This window comes from Peromyscus eremicus, chromosome 2, assembly GCF_949786415.1.
Source record: "Peromyscus eremicus chromosome 2, PerEre_H2_v1, whole genome shotgun sequence".
In the NCBI taxonomy this organism is placed as follows: domain Eukaryota; kingdom Metazoa; phylum Chordata; class Mammalia; order Rodentia; family Cricetidae; genus Peromyscus; species Peromyscus eremicus.
The window spans coordinates 117,106,689-117,120,800 of record NC_081417.1 but is presented as its reverse complement, the minus strand read 5'-3'; the positions used below and the strand labels follow the sequence as shown (position 1 = coordinate 117,120,800).

Below are 14,112 nucleotides of genomic sequence, written 5' to 3'. Positions count from 1 at the left end.
TTTGATTATGGAATTGTTTGTCATGTTTAGGAGTTCAAAATTTTATATGACTAAGTCTATAAAACCTTGCATTTGGTGTCAATAGTTTTTCCTATAGGCATTCATATCATCTTTTCTATTTTAAAGCCTCATCTATATTTTAGAAATTCTTTGGTGAGTCTGATAGCTCCTTATGATATTGAAAGTGTGCACCTACTTTTGTGTTTATCAAAATGTTACTGGTGCCTGGCAGGGTGGCTCATGCCTTTAATCCAAGCACTCAGAAGGCAGAGGCAAGTGGATCCATGTGAGTTCAAGGCCAGCCTGGCACGTATAGTGAGTTCCAGGCTAGTCAGGACTAGTGAAACTCTGACTCAAAATTTTTTTTCAATGAAAATTTGGGGAATGGCATTGCCAGCATTCTTTCAAGCAAAAGAGGAAGAGATGGTTTTTAAGATTCTTGGTTCTTCAGATAACTCCATTAGTCAAAAGATCACTGTCATTCCCAAGATGTTTTCAGTAGGGAAGAAAAATAACAGTTGGATGTAGCTTAAACAATGATGGGTCCATTATTTATCCAGGTGCGTGAAGGTTGGTGCTTGCCTGACTTAGCAGCCAGTGGGATCCTGCCCTACTAAAGCCTTGGGAATCTGCTGTCCGGCATCCTTCCTCCTGTCTGAAGCATCGTTAAGTCTCACACAGCTGCACAGAGAAGCAAAGGGAACGAAGAATCTTCCCCATTCAAATCAGGAAGTGGAGAAGCCAGCTTCTGTTCAGTCTACTGGCCAGAATTACATAACATCCCATAAATAACTGATGATTGGTGAAGGCAACAGAATGACCGTGATCTAGATAAACTGCGTTCATTGTTAGTTGCTTCCTGAGAGCGGCTTATGTTTGCTGTTATGACAAAATACACATGAAATAATTCACTTAGAAGATAAAAAGTTTGTTTGAGGCCACGATTTGAGCTCCTAGTCTGGGTGAAACTTGCGTTTAGATCCCTGGTGTGGGTGAGGGTACCACATAGCCTTGACAGGAAACTCTGATGAAGCAAACTATTATTTACGTCATGACCAGGAAGCACAAGAGGGAGAAGGGAAGTACTGGGCATCACAGTCCCTTTTGACTGGTGGCTCCAGTGACCTAAGGACCTCCCACGAGCCCCTCCCTACCTTTTAAAACTTCCACCCCCTCCCAGGCAGGTCAGCCTGGGGGCCCCAGCAAATGTGTGGCACCATCCAGCAGCAGTGATGTCTCTGCTTCTAGGACTTCCTCCTCTCTCTCGCAAGAACCATCTTCTGCACTCCTTCCAAACGGCGGAAGATCTGAGTCACACAATCAAGTCACTTAGGCTCTTTATTTAGAGAGAACGCAGCTGCGTTTGCAATCAGTAGAAAGCAGGGGTGAGTCTTAAAGGATGTGAAAGACTCTGCTTGGCTGTGCTTCTGCCACCTGCATGGCAGCTGGCTCTCATACCTGCTCCGAGTCCTTTGATACAGCTTTGAGACTCTGGCCTTCAAGGTCCTTAGGTCCTGGGCTCAGTCCCCAGGTTGCTGGGAGGTTGTTGGGAGGCCCTCTGGGGGAGAATTTTAGGTGATTGGAAATGCGGGATCATTTTTGCTTCCTGGGTATGAGGCCAGCAGACTGTTTGCCACATTCTGAGTGCCATTTTCACCTGGTATACCTGCAGAGAGCTAAAAACACCATGGGCCTGCCGTGGCGGTGTTAACCCCAAGAAGGACTGACGGGGAATGGGCTGAAGGGGAGAGGTGCTTCCGAAGGTTTGATGTGATAGTCAAGGAAGAGAGAGACACAACAGAGAGACAAGGTTTGAAAGTTCTACACTGAATTTCAAATGTGAACTTGTGCGCTGTAACCTCACAGTAACAACGATTTTATTAATTGTTCTCTTTCTAGCTGAATTTTGTTTATTTTTATATTATATCTAGAGCAAATGATTTATACAAATTACATGATTTCTCATTATACATATTTTATGTGAAATGTAGTTATTATTATTATTGTCATCATCTGCATCCATGGTTCTCAATCTACAGGTCGCAACCCCTTTGACAAACCTCTATCTAAAAAACTATTTTTATTATGATTCATAATAGTCACAGAATTACAGTTATTAAGTAGCTTATGAAAATATTTTATGGTTGGGGGTCACCACAACATGAGGGTTGAACTGTATTGAAGGATCGCAGCATTAGGAAGGTTGAGAACTATTGGTCTACACAAAATAACTTATTTTCAAAGAGGTCAAGTAACTTGTGCCAGTGACACGGTAATCAGGGCTCTAACAAGTTCTGGGGGGATGCTACAACCTACTGTCTGCCCCATTATTTCTGATGAAGGGGGGACCATCCATCAGAGCAGATTCCAAGTTTAACGTTCATACGATGGAGGATGTTTGCCCCATCCTCTCACAATTTTATGATCATCACTTAAGACATGGAAGGAGATAAGGATGTGAGATGTAATGATGAGTCGGCTCTAGTTTCTGCTTTCATGGGCCCCTCAGAGACTCCTTAGGAGTCAAGCAATTTTATCTGTTTTGTGTTGTGTTTGGCTATGAGGAGGGTGTGATTGAAAAAACACCCAGTTTACCAGAGGACATGATATCTAATCTCTGCATCGAAACATAAGCTATGGTGTGATGGGCAATTTGGAAGCAAGAACAACCTATGTTGAAGACAGGGCCCCAAGAAGCTGGACCAGCAGAGAAAGCAGCTTCATGGAGAGAAAGAAAGGTTGAACATGAGAAGGCTCTTGATTGAAAGCAGGAGGAACAGGGTATTGGGTTACCCTGGAGACAAGAAGATAGCCTTGGGTGCTTATTAACTGCTGTCCTTTTGTGAATGGCTAGCTGAGATCCTGAGTGTCTAGGAAACACACAATTACACTAGGTAGGATTTGCTTTTTTTAAAAAAAAGGGCTGCTATGTCTCCACTCATTTTTTATTTTATTTATTTATTTAATTAATTAATTTATTTTAGTAAATCACACACACACACATAGGGTTATTAATCCTTACTGTTTGTCTCAAGTCATTGCATCTTTATGGTAGCCAAACTTGATGCCAGAGTGGCTCTGACCCTTCTGACTTTTGTTTCTAGCTTGTCTTTGGACCATGAGAAGATTTAGTCCTCCGTGACTCTGATGATGACCCCACCCTCACCCCTAAGCCTAATGCTATGATCCCAGCATTGCAACTGGTAAGGGAAACTGAGCTTCACAATCAGCAAAGGCCAGTAAACATCAAAGTAGCCAAAGGTGGAGACCCTGGCTTCCACTCCATCCATTCTGGTCATTAGAATGTCTGTGTCTGGAAATCAGAAGGAACCAGAGAAGAGATTTTTTTAAATGTAGTATATTACCTTGGTGTTGTGGGATGGTCTGTATGTCAAATGTGTTGTTGATTGGTCAGTAAATAAATCACTGATTGGCCATTGGCTAGGCAGGAAGTATAGGCGGGACAAGGAGAAGAATTCTGGGAAGTGGAAGGCGGAGAGGGAGAGATTGCCAGCCGCCATCAGGACAAGGAAGATGTAAGGTACCAGTAAGCCATGAGCCATGTGGCAAAGTAAAGATTAATAAAAATGGGCTAAATATAAGAGTAAGAGCTAGACAATAACAGGCCTGAGCTAATGGCCAAGCAGTTTAAATAATGTAAGAGTCTATGTGTTTATTTTATAAGTGGGCTCTGGGACTGGCGGGACTTGGTGGCGGGAGCTGGAGAAAAATTCTCCAGCTACACCTTGGTAATCACATTAACTATGAAATATAACTGTTAATTAGTGTTATTGTTAAAAGACCTCAAGACTTGAAGAGGACACGTAAGTCAAGAGTGAATATGTGAGAAATCTGGGCTTTGCTGGCTTCTCTTCTTTTTGTGCTTGCTCCTACACTCTTGAAAATTCTGAAACCTAAATACAGTTCTAATTAAAGCTCACCTTTGCTTTTCTATGTTTTTTTCTGCATGTGGTGTGATTGTTAATGAGACTCTGGACAAACTAATGTGAAAGGCAAAGGAGGTAACACAATGGGACAATTGTCTATGCACTAGGAAGGCATTGACCAGAACAGAAAAGAGAAAGCCAGGCACGTCCGTTCTCCTTGGGCATTGCCCCTCTCTCACTGCCTCTTTCCTGTGGTGTGGGCATCAGACGTCTCCTGAAGGCCCCTGTGTCACCTAAAGACTGAGCCACAATGTGTGGCTGTTGGAGATGAGGATCTGTTTAGGTCATGGGGGCAGGTTGAAGGGGATTGTGGGACTGTTTCCTCCTTGTCATTCTGTTTTCCATCCTGGCCCTGGGGTGAGCACGTGCCTCCTAGTTCCTTTTTCTTAGAGGGTGCTCAATGAGCTAGCTGTCTTTCTTCACTGTTCACTCCAGGAAAGAGGAAGACTGTGGTACATGAGGTGAAATACTCATCAGGGACCAAACATTCCCAGAAGGACAAAGTCAACACATCTCAGCTTACACTGGAGGGAGGTGAAGTGCTACAGGGCATGTACCTAAGATGAACAGCTAAGTAGACTTAGTGCAGCCACATGCTCCAAGCCTCATGGTTGCCTCTATTATGACTCACTGACTTATCTCACCCACGATGAGATCAACACATGGTCTCTTATCTCTTTCCGTCTTCCACATTGTTGTTCCTAGCGTCTAGGACAGTGCCTTGTACCGAGTAACATTTGAAGAATGGACGCTGAATAAGTCTTTTAAAACTTGACTTTTAGAGAGTGAAACCTTCCCATGTGTCCCCAAAGGACCCTGTACCAAGGGCTTTAATGGATATTGAAGGGTTTCCTGGGCAGTCAGAGCTCTGTGTCTTTTCTACTCCTGACCTATTCAAAACAGCTCTGCTAGGGTTTTTTGGTGTGTGCAGCCCTGTGTGCATGTGCGTGTGCATGTGTGTGTGTGTGTGTGTGTGTGTGTGTGTGCATGTGCGTGTGCGTGTGTGTGTGTGTGTGTGTGTGTGTGTGCATGTGATGTGTGGTTTGTGTTGTATGAATCCTAATTTGTCTTTTTTTATAGTATCTCATAAGATAAAAATGTTCTGCATTGATCTCTGTCCAGGAACTGTTCAAACTAAACTATTTTCTCCTGCTCCTTCCACTTTCTTCCTCCTCCTCTTTCCTGTCATTCCCCTCCTCTTGTGGCTTACCTCTTCTTCACTTCCTTCCCTCCTCCTTTCTTATCCTCCCTTCTTTCTTGCCCCCAACTTCCCCTGCTTCTCTTTTCTTCCACCACGTAGATTGTGGGTATCAAACTCAAATCATGAGGCTTGTACAGCAGTACCTTTATCCACTGAACCACCCTGTCAGTCCTCAAAGTAGAGACCTTTAAAGAGTCTCTTTGATGGCTGGGTTTCAGATCATTCTCTAAGTCCCCTGGTTTCCTTGGTTTGAGTGTATACTGCTACTATAAGACAGATTTACCCAAGCCCTACGTTAGTCATACTGCAAAAGCACTTTGAAAACTTGATACCTGATCCATATGTATTTAGTTAACTCTATTTTATTCCCATGCTTTTAAAAGAAAAATCTTTTTTCTATAGACATAATACCCGCCTTTGAAATGTTGCTATGTGCCACACACTCAATTCTAAACTGAAAGGTTTTGTATTTTAAAATGCTCTTGATTCAGCCAATGATGTAGACATCATGCCATTTTATAAACAGAGAAACTGAGGCTCAAAGGGATAATTAACATGAGCCCCCAAATCCCACACTTGGTGAACACCTAAGCCACAACGTAGAACAGGTACTTTTTTAACCTCAAGTCAATGTATTTGTCTGCACACCATGAACAAATGGCCCTTGGTTGCTGTACACTAAAACTTGTGTGGTCAATTGGCCTTGCATACTTTGTGTCTTCCATATCCTTTGCCTGAGTTCTAGAGCTGCCCGTCTCCATGTAATTGCAGCTTCTGCCACATGTCTCTGCTGAACTCTACATTTATTCTAAGAACAGCCTGCTGGATAGGCCCAATACACACTTCATATTGGGTACCCCTTTCTTTTCATTCCTGGGATCTTGTTCAATCCACCAATCAGAACGTTGTCAATTCTCATGTGGTCTGAAATTATATTTGAATTTGCTTCCTGTACATTATTTTCTTTTTCAAGTTCTATTGATAACCCAGTGCTCCTTAGTCCTCTATTAATGTCTGTTTATGATACTCTTCTGTACGCAACATATCCTCTGCCCTAATATGCTTGAGAAACAGCAGCAGCTTTCTGGAATTTATCCTGAGACTTGCTGCAGCATAGGTTTTCGGCCTATATCTTAATTTTATTTCTCTCTTTTGTATTTTGGTGAGTTTTCTTATTAGCAATTGTCCACTCAAGAACTGAGCAGAGCAGCTGCTGTTGATTGCAGCACACCTGGAGATAGCAGCTGTGTCAGGTGGTGCAACCTCTGCTTCCACACAAATAAACTGATAGAAGGCTGCTGCCTAGCTGATAGAACAGGGAAGTTACCTTGCAAACACTCCAGGTCAACTAACTACCTTTTCTTACCTTTGCCTTTTCTGCTCATAACTGCTCTCTTTGTTTGTTTGTTTTTGTTTTTTTTTTCTTTTTTTCTTTTTTTCCCCGAGATGGAGTTTCTCTGTGTAGTTTTGGTACCTCTCCTGGATCTCACTCTGTAGCCCAGGCTGGCCTCAAACTCACAGAGATCCACCTGGCTCTGCCTCCTGAGTGCTGGGATTAAAGGTGTGTGTCACCACCACCCAGCAGCCTGCTCTCTTTGTATAATTATTTTGATCCTGTCTTAATGATTTATTCTAGTAGACCCTTGCTCAAGAGCAACTTAGTCTCTGTAGCTCTCTCTGTCTCTCTGTTTCTGTCTGCCCCCTCCTTGCCCCACTCCTTTCTATCATGTGACTGACCATTGCCTGACCATCTCTTATCCAAACAGCTCCATCTGACAAAGTGAAAGAGAAGTAGCAATTGTCTTCTGGTATTACCATTTTCTAAACAAGCAGCTAACCTTTCTCTTTTTGTTTTATTGCTTGCAAACACATTGAATATTATCAATTTTTTTTAAAGTCTGTGGTGGTTTGAATAAGAATGGCCCCCATAGGCTCATGTATTTGAGTGTTCCGTCATCAGGGAGTGGAATTGTTGGAAAGGATTAGAAGGATTAGGAGGTGTGGTCTTAGTGGAGAAAATGTGTCACTGGGGCTGGGCTTTGCTTTGAGGTTTCAAAAGCCTAAGCCAAGCGCAGAGTTTCACACTTTGTCTGCAGATCAGGATGTAGCTCTCAGCTACTTTTCCAGCACCATGCCTGCCTACCTGCTGTCATACTCTCTGCCATGATGATAGTGGACTAAACCTCTAAAACTGTAAGCCAGCCCCTAATTAAATCTTTTCTTTCATGAGAGTTGCCTTGGTCATAGTGTCTCTTCTCAGGAACAGAACAGTGACTAAGACAAGGTCATAACTTACTTCTCTAATTACTAAACAACCCCTGTATTTTAGTAAAATACCACTAATGGCATTAACTTGGTTGATAATCTAACTTCTATTTTAGAGATTAAGGTCTATGGAAAGTTGAAGAGGCAAGCAGTCATTGATAAGCACTTACTTGGGTAACCAAAGAAGTGGGCTGGTATCAAAAGTTCCATGTTGCAGTTTTATGTCTGCCCCAGACTTTATGATGTTGGAATTTCCTTTGTATTTTTGTATAATCTAAACATCTAGAAACTTGGACCACATCAGTTATTAGGACATGCATCGATTATACATTATAATCTTATTTTAATATTTTGTTTAGAAGTAGATGCTAACTTATTGAGGCTTCTTTCATCTCATTAATATCTACCAGATAGTTTATTTCTACACCTTCCAAAACAAATAAACAAACAACAAAGCACTCTGTCATCAAGATAACTGATACAGTTTCTTGATGATCTGTGTTTATTTCCCTTTGTTGTATCTTTACATCATAAACGTTCACTTGTTCATACTAGTTCTTGCTTCATCTGGCCTAGGCAAAGTTGAGGGAGGTTTGGAAAAGGTATGGGGGAGGGGTGTGTGGGACAGCATGATGGTATCACAGATAATAAGGGACAGGTTCCAAAAGAAAAGTGGGTTGAGAGTGGGCTGATTTCCCAAATTCTGCTCATCAGTTCTGTCTCTAACTTAAAAGCTATGGGTTTTACATTTGCTAAGAAAATGCACTTTAGACTTTACATAGAATAAGTATGCTGGCAGAAATGTTTGATCTACTTCTCTAACCCTGTTTATGAAGTTTGGTTGGCAAATAAAAAGTGTGTATCCTAGGGCTGTGGAGATAGGTCAGTCTATAAAGTGTTTGCTTCTTTAGGATGAAGACCCAAGTTTCGATCCCTAGGTCCCACATAAAAGGTGGGCACCTGGAATCCTATTGCTGGGGATGAGGAGGCAGGAGGATCTCAGCTGCTTGCTGCCTAGTTAGTCTGTGAGCTCCAGGTTCAATAAGGAGGTGACCAACAGAGGAAAACATACGACACCCTCTGGTCTCCATATGCATTCACACACACACACACACACACACACACACACACACACACACACCCCACACACACAGATGCATAACATGTACACACACACACATATACAAAATACATAATTTTAAAGTATGTAATAAGTGTACAATGTGATGATGTGTTGTACATATACATTGAGAAATGATCAGAGTTGAGTTAATAAACTCATTACCTTTCACATGTGTGGGAGAATACATAAAATTTACTCTCTTAGCAATCCTCATGTATAAAATATGCTATTGTTCACTATAATCACCATGTCTATGTTAGATAGCCAGAACTTCTTCATATTAAGACTATAATTCTATACCCTCTGACCATCTCCTCTTGATGAAAAAGGCTCTTGGTCACACTATCTTCCTGAAAAGAGAAGAAGACAACTGTATGATGGAGAAATTTGGTCTTCCAGTTTCATTCAACTAAATTATGAAGAAATATGAAACACGGGTATCTGACTTTATCTAGAGAAACTGGGTCTGGGGGGCTTTTAATGGGAAACAGAAACAAAAACAACTGAAGACTGTCTCATAGAAAGAGGATCTAGTTACTAGCAGGAGATGTTAAAACCTGCTGATTCAAACCAATGTCTACCTTTGAAGGTTTGCTCTCATCGATTCGTTTAGTTATCAATCCAGATGTATTCAGTATTATGCAATATGTGTGATATGATTGCAAAGAGGAAGTGTTCTCAGGCTGATTACAATCTAGCTGGCTCTTTCATTTGTCACAAGTATGCAAATAGACTATGCTATGATATGCAACTGAGAGAGCTTTATCACATACTACTCCTGCACTGACAGTCTGAACCCTGTCTTTCTTGGCGTGGGTTGAGAGTTTCATCTCTTCTGATGACTGAGGACCTTAGAGAAACATTTTCCAGTTTGTTGCTGATTCTCCCTTGGGTGGGAAAGAAAGGCTCAACTGTTGCCCAGGGAACCTATTGACATAAAAACATATTCTTGCAACTTGTAATAAAGGGGATAAACTAAATTTCTTAGTGTATGCCCTAGTCTTGAAGTTGCAGTTCTGTTACTCATTTATTCCACTAACTGAGATGATCTTAGAAATGCCATCAGATGAGGCAATGCATATCTCAGTACAGATGAGGGCAATGTCCCTCCAGTACGCAGGGGCTCTCCAACAAATTCAACGGAAGTGACTTGGGGTTTCCTGTGGAAGCCTGTGATGTAACTGAGATTCAGTCATCAGTATTGTAGTAATGTTAACAGTGTTCCTTTTTAATTAAGAATCCCAAGTATTGTGGTTAAGTTATGAGAGTTCCTGAGCATCCTGGAGCATCCTTACAAAATATCATTTCCTACAGCCTGAGACATTCCAGAAGAATTTAGGATGCCATTTCATGCCATTTGCTGAGAGAGTTCTGTGACTAGAGGATGTCAAACTGCTTTAGGGACAAAGGATTAAGAAAGTCACAGCTGAGTGTGTAAACCACTGCTATAAGCTCTAGGCAGTAATTTTGAGGAATGTGCAATTTTGTCTAAACCATAGTCCTATCACTTTAAAAATAGAAATAATACTTTTCTCAATGTGAACATTTAGAAGAGTAAGCAAGACTTTGTATGTCAACAGGCTATTACAATGCTTAACATATAGAAAGCACTCATCTTAATAATGTGTAGGGCCCCTTCTGGTTTTATGAGTCCATTTAAATCCTGGAAGTGGTATAGGGAATACTCTTCTTTGCTAGTCTCATGATAGTTCTGTCTTTCTTATGCATGCTGTTCTCCAGCCAAAGACACCATTTATTACCTTGGAGTATTCCATATTTAAAGACATGACCAGAGGATCTGAAGTCAATGTGAGGAAAACTCAGGTAATGTTCAATATTTTCACCATGGAGTTGTGAGTGAGCTCAATTGAAGATGATCAGATTTGCTTTGTCTTCAGTACTGGGAAAGCAATAATACTTCACTGTCTGCGGGGGCATTAGGGTTCCTAACACCTTAATGTCTGCCGGGATATTAGGGTTTCTAACACCTCACTGTCTACCGGGGTATTAGGGTTTCTAACACTTCACTGTCTTCTGCGGCATTAGGGTTTCTAACACCTCACTGTCTACTGGGGCATTAGGGTTTCTAACACCTCACTGTCTACCAGGGTATTAGGGTTTCTAACACCTCACTGTCTACTGGGGCATTAGGATTTATGTTTTGGCTTTGCTGTAAAGTTTCACATAGGGGCCTATGCACAGTTCTGCAAGAAGAGCCAACCAGTTAGAAAACTTTGTTCCTAACTTCCTTCCACACACACAACTGCAAACCTGCATTAGGGCTGAACTTGCCTTAGGCACAGCATTTATACTTAGAGAAGTCATTTCACCTCTCAAAGTCTTAGATTTCTTATCAGTGAAAAAGAAATGCTAATTAGGCAATCTTTAAAAACCTTTTTAGTCATAAAAATAACAGGGTTATAGACATTGCCACCAGCACATTTCCAGAATAAAAAGCAAATACCCTAAAGACTTAGAATCTAATTTTAAAGAGCTTTTTCTTTCTTTCTTTCTTTCTTTCTTTCTTTCTTTCTTTCTTTCTTTCTTAAAGTAGAGGTGTAGGAATACAGCAGTGGAACACATACATTGGGAACTAATATGGGAAAATAAACATTATTAACTGAAGGTAGAAAAATTCCAAACTTGGATTACATCAACAATCTTGGCCAAATATGTGTGAGGAATTTAAAAAGAGAAAATGGAAAGAGATACACAATGTGTCATGTAAATCATAAATCATAAAAAGGTCTTCAAGACTGGCCTCAAACTCCAGATCCTCCTGCATCTGTCTCCTTCAGCAAATCCTACCAGACTGTACCACCAGAACCCACATAGCTCCAGAGAAGCTAAGAAACAAGGAGGACCTTAAGAGGGACTCACAGATCACCTTTGGAAGGAGAAATAGATGAGATCTTCATGAGTAAACTGGGGAGGAGAGGGGCAATAGAGGAAAGGGTATGGGAGATGAGAACATGAGGGAACAGGATGGTTGAGCTGGGGGAGGGTCAGAGTGGGAGAGCAGTGAAAGAGATATCTTGATAGAGGGGGACATTATGGGGTAAGGGAGAAACCTGGTGCTAGGAAATTCTTAGGAATCTGCAAAAACAATCCCAGATTAGACTACTAGCAAAAACGGAGAGGGTGCCTGAACTGGCCTATCCTGCTACTCAGATTGGTGAATACCCTAACTGTCATCATAGAACCCTCATCCAGTAACTGATGGAAGCAGATGCACAGTTCCACAGCCAAGCACCAGGCCAAGCTCCAGGAGTCCAGTTGAAGAGAGGGAAGAGGGACTCTGTGAGAAAGGGGCATCAAGATCATAATGGAGAAACCTACAGAGACAACCAAACCAAACTATTGGGAACTCATGGAATTTAGACCAATACCTGTGGAGCCTCCACAGGACTGGACTAGGCTCTCTGCATAAGCTAGACAGTTGTGTAGCTTGATCTGCTTACGGAGCCCCCAGGCAGTAGGATCAGGATCCATCCTGGTGCATGAGCTGGGTTTTTGGAGCCCACTACCTGTGGTGAGACACCTCTCACAGCCTTCATGCAGGGGGAGGGGCTTAGGCCTGCCTCTACTGAATGGACCAGGCTCTGCTGACTTCCCATGGGAGGCCTTACCTTCTTGTGGGAGAGAATGGGTGGGTGGGTGGAGACTGGGGAGGAAAAGGCTGGAGGGGCAGGAAGAAGAAAGAAGGGGTTCTGTGATTGGTATGTAAAATGAATAAAAAATTTCTTAATAAAAAAAACGAAAAACAAACAAAGACTACTTTTAGAAGTCAAGAATGCTGAAGACAACACAGAGGCTTTGACTAAATTTTTTCATTGTTCAATAGCATAGTTGGGATAAAAAGATATGAAGGGTTTTTTTTCCCTCAAGATCACATACTTGATATTGGATATCAGTTAAGATGCTTCCAGTTAGAAGAAACAGGAAATGCTTATTCTAAAGCATATCCCACAACAACAGAACGCATTTTCTCCTACAACAGGAATTCCAGAGCTGGGGCAGGCAGTAAGCCAGGCACAGCCAAGAGAGACTCTTGCTCTACTCAATTGCCAGATGTCAGCTTTAGCCTTGGGTTTCATCTTCCATGCTGTCCATGTGCCTGGGCACTGTAGCTGTGGAATGATGATGATGATGATGATGATAATGATGATGATGATGATGATAAAATGATTTCTTGATATTTTATTGCCAATTAAAAGTTATTTCCTTCATTTATGGAATAGAAGTTATATTCTTTGCCATAGGGTTCAGTCACATTGCTCCTGTGCTCAATCATGGATCAAACAAGTTACCAGGAAACTACATCTGAATACTGGCTAGTATAACCTGGGTACCTGACCAGAGCACTCGGTAGGGATTACTATGATTATCTATGGTTTTTAAAATCCACTTATGGAACATAGATGGGGTCATTTATTCTGACTCATAACTACTGGAGAATGGCAAGGGTACAGCATACAAGGAAAGAGGGAAAAGGAATGGATACTGCATAAGCAATAAGAAGAATCAGTGACAGGGGCCGAGGATACCCTATATTTCAGTTCTGTGTTCCGTGACAATTGATTGCTATGAGTGGGAAGACATATATTCTGGAGCAATAGAGTGCTTAAAAGGGTATCACATTTAAAATAGATACATGATTTTTCCTCATTGCACAATATTGCTGAAACAATCCAAACAAGTCTGGAGAGACAGTGCCATCTGCTATGACATCACAGGTGGATACAGCAGCACATTTCATCTTGTGAAGTTGCCAGGGCAACGGAATCCAATTGTGATAGTAGGCTAAGGTGGAAGCACAGAAAATGACATTTTTCCCCACTGTGAAAAGCAATTTAAACTGAAGCAGCAGTTGTTAGAGACTATTTCAGATTCTATGGGATAGAATAACCACAGAAAAGGTAAAATACTGGTACATCAATGTGTGTGTTTTTTTTTCACATTCGTCGATGAGTCAACATGATTACTAAATCCTTACAGAGTAGAACCTTCTATAATAGGAATGAGATTTTCATCTAAATCTTGTTGCAATCCTTTCAACAAGCCTCAGATCTGTTAGAGCTGAAGTCCCCCCCCCCCATTAAATTCTGCCCATCTCTTCTAGCTCTTTTACGTCAACACTTCCTGTGTCCATATTCCACAGAACCTAGCACAGACTGGATACATACAAATACTAAGTTGTTTGAAGATTGAACTTTATTCATGCCTCCACTACCAAATATAACTTTGCTTCTTTTTCATAGTGATATAACCAAGTGTGATAATGTAATGAAGACACAGCTTACAAAGTCGTGTGAGTTGTATTTAAGAAGCGTAACTTACACTGCCTTTTTAATGGCTGAGATGTGACTTGGTGCAACTGTTCTGCCTAAGGGACCAAGCTCCCACTCACCATCATCATCTGAAAGTCCAGCATGCTCCTGAGGCTCAACACCAGTAATGAAGGAGATGTCTCGTTATCTAGTTCTCTGGAAAGCCAATAGTTTTGGAGTGACTTCTATATGCTGGCCACCATTCTAGATGCAAGGATGGATGTGAAAGACTTCTATGTGCAGATG

At 41.5% G+C, this 14,112-nt stretch overlaps 1 long non-coding RNA gene across 1 annotated transcript in view; it reads left to right on the top strand.

The window, feature by feature from the left end:
* The window catches only part of LOC131903815 (uncharacterized), a 74,542-nt gene that overhangs the window by 42,656 nt on the left and 17,774 nt on the right, over positions 1-14,112 (top strand). The window contains exon 3 of the long non-coding RNA XR_009377615.1: positions 3,105-3,203. This is a non-coding gene — a long non-coding RNA (uncharacterized LOC131903815). The remainder of the gene's footprint in view (positions 1-3,104; positions 3,204-14,112) is intronic.